Source organism: Triticum dicoccoides, chromosome 6A, assembly GCF_002162155.2.
Source record: "Triticum dicoccoides isolate Atlit2015 ecotype Zavitan chromosome 6A, WEW_v2.0, whole genome shotgun sequence".
NCBI lineage: Eukaryota > Viridiplantae > Streptophyta > Magnoliopsida > Poales > Poaceae > Triticum > Triticum dicoccoides.
Genome location: NC_041390.1, coordinates 82,286,042 through 82,292,612, shown reverse-complemented (window position 1 = coordinate 82,292,612; position 6,571 = coordinate 82,286,042).

The following is a 6,571-nucleotide window of genomic DNA, read 5'->3' as shown; positions in this document are numbered from 1 at the left end:
ATACTGTGCCGGAACCTCCCGTGGTTCCGGACTCTGTCGGGCGACCCATCACAAAGGGGGCGACCCGTCTGTGCCGATGGCCTCTGTCCATCCATAGGCACCGGACAACTTGCTAGAAGCGCTTCGTGGCGCTTCCACTGACGGAGAGCACCGCACTGTTATGAGTGCGGTGGTAGAGAAGGTTCAGTCCACTAAAAGCGCACTCACTGAAGCCTGTGCCAGCCTCTTAACAGGCTTTGAGGTAAGTAATCAATTTATAAGAAAATTTTATAGCATAGACAGTAGCCCCTGATGCTCTATTTGGCGTTCGCAAAGAAAGGCCGAACAGAGGATCAAATAATAATCACAGGAGTCTAATCAGAATGTGTCTTATGCGAATAAGCAGGCTTCGCTGTTGGCCGCTGCCGCTCACACTGCGGAGGTCTCCGCACTGAAGCGGGTCCTTGAGCGGTCCGAAAAAGAGCTCGACCTTACCAAGAGGCAGCTCGAAGAGAACAAAGATAAGTAATACCCGTCCGTATATTGATAAAGAATAAAAAGGAATGTGTTTGTTAAGTCATAGGATCATCATGAATTTTGCTAGGGACCATGACCGAAGTGGCGGCCCTGAAGGAGGCGCTGTCCGAGGCCGAAGACAAAGCGGCCAAGGAGCGCACCGAGCGCGAGAAGCAAGAAGCTCGAGTCGGCGAGGTGCAGCGAGAGCTCCAGGATTTCGTCAAAAAATACGAGTCCTTGGAGCGTGACTCTAAGACGCAAGGGTCTGAGCTTGCGAAGGCCCTTGAGAGCGCAAAAATGCCAAGGCCGAAGCCCACAAGGCCCTCCAGGAGCTTCAGGCGGTCCAGAAGATAGCGGCGGGTAAGGGATTCATTATGCAAAGCAAGCATGTGAAGGAAACTTTCCTTTTACTTACCCGAGTTCGGAGCTCTCCAGGAGCGTTTGCAGATCTTCCCTGCAGTGTATCCGATGCCGCGGAATTTTACCGCGCCGAAGAAGGGAGCTCGACGGAGAAGTTGTTCTGGTCTCAGTATACTGGGACCAAACATCCGATGCCCTTGAGCGACCAGTTGAAGCAATTGGTCGAGCTCCACAAGGCGACCGAACAGGCCATGAAGGGCCTCATAGTCCGGATGTGGCCTAGCGAGCCCCTGCCTGGCAGCTACTTCGGCCTGGTGAGGCGGCTTGTGAATGCCTGCCCACGGCTTGAAGTCATAAAGCGGTCCGTCTGCATTGAGGTTGTGCGCAGGGCTTTTGCCTGAGCAAAAGTGCACTGGGCGAAGATGGACGCCGAGAAGCTGGTGAAGGAGGGGCTGCCGGAGGGCAAGGAGCATCGCCGCCCTGAAAATTATTATGACAGCATCCTGAAGGGTGCCCTTCTTATGGCAGAGGAATGTTCTAAGGATGTAATATTTGAATGAATGTACTCATGCGATCTTGTAATATGAAAACGAGTTCGTTTGCGATATATAACACTTGTTGATTTAAAATATTACCTTCTGTGTGGCTGTTTATAAAATCTGAGAGTTGGCCAGTCGTCGGCTTCTGCCCCCATGTAGCTAGTACTGAGGTGTTCGAGATAAATCTGATCACTCTTTATCCCAGTTTTGGGTCGTTCGAAGGAGGTGTTCAGCACAACGAACCAGGCAATCAGACTATAAGGCTTTATCGTTGTCACTTAGCCATAGAAGTCTACAATTTTAAATTTTGGCGAAGCCCCTAGTATTCGGAAGGCCGAACTTGGGGTGCTATGAACGCCTAAATTGGACAAGGTCGACTCCTCGCCTGAAGTGGGAAAAATCTTTAGGGATTTGGGACCTCTTGAACAGTGACTAGCTCTCGCCGCATCATGACAGTCAGTTTTCGGCTTTCTCTACTGAGGTGCTCGTCCGGAAGAACCGGGACACAATCGCAGTAGTTCTTCTAGTGCTACCTTAGCTGATATAGCGGAACGTAAGGCACCAAAACATGGGAGCCGGGCAAACCCAACTATTGACCCAAGACATGATTCGTAGCTGATGCATATAATGATATAAGTTCGGGGTGCCGCACTGTCGAAAGTGTTCGGACTTTTCTTGCCGTGTTATGTGCAGGGAAGAAATGTAATAATAAGCTGACGTTGTGCATTGTTATTTATAGGATACGTCAAAGCGTATGTGTATAAGTAGTACAATAAGCAAAAAATAGGACTATCTGACATGTCCGATCTAAGGGCGAGCTGCGTACGGGTAAGTAAAATAGGTATAACGATCGGTATGAGAAACCACCTGGGTATTCCCTTGTACGTCAAAGCTTCTTGCTCCCTTGGTGTTTCCCTCCCGTAATGGGTCCAATGATCTAGCTATCGGAGAGGGCCTCCAGAGAATAGGGTCCTGAAAGGAAGAGAATGATATAGATATACTGGTCCTGAGGCGGTTGAACCGCGTTGTGGGACGTGCCATAGCCGTGCCTCCGCCTATACCCATGGTATCTTTAGTGCGTAGTTATGTACGCACGGCGTAAATTTCGTCGCTTGACTGGGACTAGGATGGAGGTCGAATTGCTAGGCGAGCTCTGAACGCGCCTGGGGATTTTATTGCAGGTTATTGCGGACTCGCTTGAATGTGTCTATGGACCTTGTCGCCGAACTGGTTGTTTGCCTCAAAAGGCTGCTTTGTATTTCTGCTGCAAGGGCCGCAGTGTGCTCCTCCGTGCGGAGCGAGCATTATGTGCTTCCGTTAACTATTATAACCCTGCGAGGTCCTGGCATCTTGAGCTTGAGGTATGCATAATGCGGTACCGCATTGAATCTAGCGAATGCATTCATCCGAGTAATGCGTGATAGCCACTGCGGAAGGGGAAGATATTGAAGATTAACTCTTCGCTTCGGAAGTTATCCGGAGATCCGAAGACCACTTCCAGTGTGATTGAGCCCATGCAACAGGCCTCTACACCTGGTATGACACCTTTGAAGGTGGTTTTTGTGGGTTTGATCCTCAAGGGGTCGATGCCCATTTTGCGCACCGTATCCTGATAAAGCAAGTTCAGGCTGCTGCCACCGTCCATAAGGAATCGAGTGAGGTGGAATCCGTCAATGATAGGATCGAGGACCAATGTGGCAGAACCGCCATAACGGATACTATTGGGGTGGTCCCTGCGATCAAAAGTGATCGGACAAGAAGACCATGGATTGAACTTCGGGGCGACTGGCTCCATCGCGTAGACGTCCCTGAGTGCATGCTTTCGTTCCCACTTGGGGATATGGGTTGCGTATATCATGTTCACCGTTTTCACTTAGGGAGGAAATTTCTTCTGTCCCCCTGTGTTCGGCGGCCGGGGCTCCTCCTCGTCGTTGCTATGCAGCCCCTTTTCCTTGCTTTCGGCATTCAACTTGCCAGCCTGTTGGAACACCCAGCATTCTCTGTTGGTGTGGTTGGCTGGCTTATCAGGGGTGCCGTGAATTTGACACAAGCGGTCGAGTATGCGGTCCAAACTGGATGGGCCCGGATTGTTTCTTTTGAACGCCTTTTTCCGCTGACCGGATTTAGAGCCACTGAATCTGGCATTGACTGTCGTGTCTTCGACGTTATCGCCGTTGTTGCGGCGCTTGTATCTGTTGCGACGTGGCTTGCCGTTGCTGTCTCTGGCCTTCGATATGCCAGGGTTGCTTGCTGTGTTGTTGCTACGGGCCAACCAGCTATCCTCGCCCGCGCAGAAGCGGGTCATGAGTGTTGCGAGGGCTGCCATGGACTTTGGCTTCTCTTGGCCCCATTGCTGCTCTGGCCTCCGATGTGCCAGGGTTGCTTGCTGTGTTGTTGCTATGGGCCAACCAGCTATCCTCGCCCGCGCAGAAGCGGGTCATGAGTGTTGTGAGGGCTGCCATGGACTTTGGCTTCTCTTGGCCGAGATATCTGGCGAGCCACTCGTCACAGATGTTATGTTTAAAGGCCGCTACGGCTTCGGCATCCGGACGGTCCACAATTTGGTTCTTTTTGGTTAGGAACCGAGTCCAAGATTTCCTGGCTGACTCTCCGGGTTGTTGTGTTATGTGGCTTAAATCATCAGCATCCGGTGGTCGCACGTAAGTGCCCTGGAAGTTGTCCAGGAATGCGTCTGCCGGGTTCTCCCAACTTTCGATGGAGTTTGCTGGCAAGCTATTTAGCCAATGTCGAGTTGGTCCTTTGAGTTTTAACGGGAGGTACTTGATGGCGTGTAGATCATCCCCTCGAGCCATGTGAATGTGGAGGAGGAAATCCTCTATCCATACCGTGGGGTCAGTAGTACCATCGTATGATTCAATATTCATGGGTTTGAACCCTTCTGGGAATTCATGATCCATTACCTCATCAGTGAAGCATAGGGGGTGTGCGGCGCTTCTATGTCAGGCTATGTCACAACGCAGTTCGTACGAGTCTTCTCTGCTGTGTTCGGCCCGGCCGGGTTTGTTTTTGGTATATCCGGCATGACGGTCGTCGTCAGGTGTTGGGGCACGCCATCGTGATCCAAAGATCGATCTTTTGTGTCCTGCTTTGTTTTCCAATGCGTCTCGCAGGTCCTGCGTGTTACCCTGGGCCTTGCTGTTTTTGTTTGACTGGCAGCGGGGTGCGGGCTGGACTTTGGGCTTATATGCCACTTTGTCGCGGCCACTAGGTGGCCGGTCTGCCGCATCATACGCTGGAAGCGCGGGCCTTAATGCTTCCTCTTCAAGCCGGGGTAGCAACATGCGCTTTGGGAAACTTTTGATTGGGCGCTCGAGTTCATGTTCCTCGGCTGCCAGGACTTCAGTCCATCTATCTGCTAGCAGATCTTGCTTAGCTTGAAGTTGTTGTTGCTTTTTCTTCAGGCTTTTTGCTGTGGCAATAAGCCGGCGCTTGAAGCGCTCCTGCTCGACGGGATCCTCAGGCATGATAAATTCTTCGTCGCCGAGGCTCACCTCATCTGCGGAGAGAGGCATGTAATTGTCATCTTCTAATTCTCCGTCTGCTGCCTGTTCCTTGGGGCTGGCTTGCCCATCCTCCTGCTCAAAGCCTGGCTGGAGGGGATTGTCTTCCTCTTCGGCACTATTTGCAGCGTTATTGTCTGCTGTGCCGGTATCGCTGTTTTTGCTATGGCGGGGCTTAGAGCGGCGCCGATGACGCGGCTTCTTGGATTGCTTCTCGGGGGGATTATCCTCCGTTGCCTTGTTGCCATCTCTTTCTTTAGGGGTGTCCACCATGTATATATCATACGATGAGGTGGCCGTCCAACGCCCTGTGGGCGGTGGTTCATGTTTGTCTCCCGCATCGTCGTCCATACCGTCGATGCCTTCGGAGTCGAAGTCGAGCATGTCGGTTAGGTCGTCGACAGTGGCTATTAAATGGGTGGTGGGTGGGGAACGAATTTCTTCGCCGTCCGCTTCCTACTCGAGCCGGACATAGTTCGGCCAAGGGTCTCCTGACAAGGAGAGAGACCGTAATGAGTTTAGCATGTCGCCTAGGGACGAGTGCTGAAAGATATCCGCGGAGGTGAACTCCATGATCGGTGTCCAATCAGATTGAATGGGCACGGACACGAGCGGTTCGGGGTCTGTGGCCGAGGACGAATCCGAGTGTCCGGCAACACAGGTCTCATAGGAGGTGGAGTCAGTATTCGGCTCTATCGCCGCTGAGTGTGTGGCCTCCATGGTAGGGTCCATCCACCCGTCCTCGGACGGCGCGATCTCTTCCGGATTGAGGGTCGGAGTAGTTACAGGTGTGATCTCCCGAACACTATCCGATGGCAGAGTTAAATCATGCTCATCATGACTGTGCGGCGTACCTGACATGGGTTCGAATCCGTCGAAGATCAAGTCTCCGCGGATGTCGGCGGTATAGTTCAAGCTTCCAAACCTGACCTGATGGCCAGGGGCGTAGCTCTCGATCTGCTGCAGATGGCCAAGCGAGTTGGCCCGCAGTACAAAGCCGCCGAATACGAAGATCTATCCAGGGAGGAAAACCTCACCTTGGATTGCATCGTTGCCGATGATCGAAGGAGCCATCAAGCCTTGATTGTGATGGCACAGTGGAACTCTCAATGAAAGCAGCAATGTCGGTGTCAAAACCGGCGGATCTCGGGTAGGGGGTCCCGAACTGGGCGTCTAACACGGATGGTAATAGGAGGCGGGGGACACAATGTTTACCTAGGTTTGGGCCCACTCGATGAAGGTAATACCCTATTTCCTACTTGATTGATCTTGATGATATGAGTATTACAAGAGTTGATCTACCACGAGATCGGAGAGGCTAAACCCTAGAAGCTAGCCTATGGTATGATTGTTGTTGTCCTACGCACTAAACCCTCCAGTTTATATAGACATCGGAGGGAGCTAGGGTTACACAGAGTCGGTTACATGGGAGGAGATCTACATATCCGAATCGCCAAGTTTGCCTTCCACGCAAAGGAGAGTCCCATCCGGACACGGGACGAAGTTTTCAATCTTGTATATTCATAATCCAACAGTCCGGCCAAGGGATATAGTCCGGCTGTCCGAGGACCCCCTAATCCAGGACTCTCTCAACGGCCACGACGATGGCGGGGCGGGGCGGGCCGCGGCCACGGCCACGGCGGCGGGGGCGGGGAC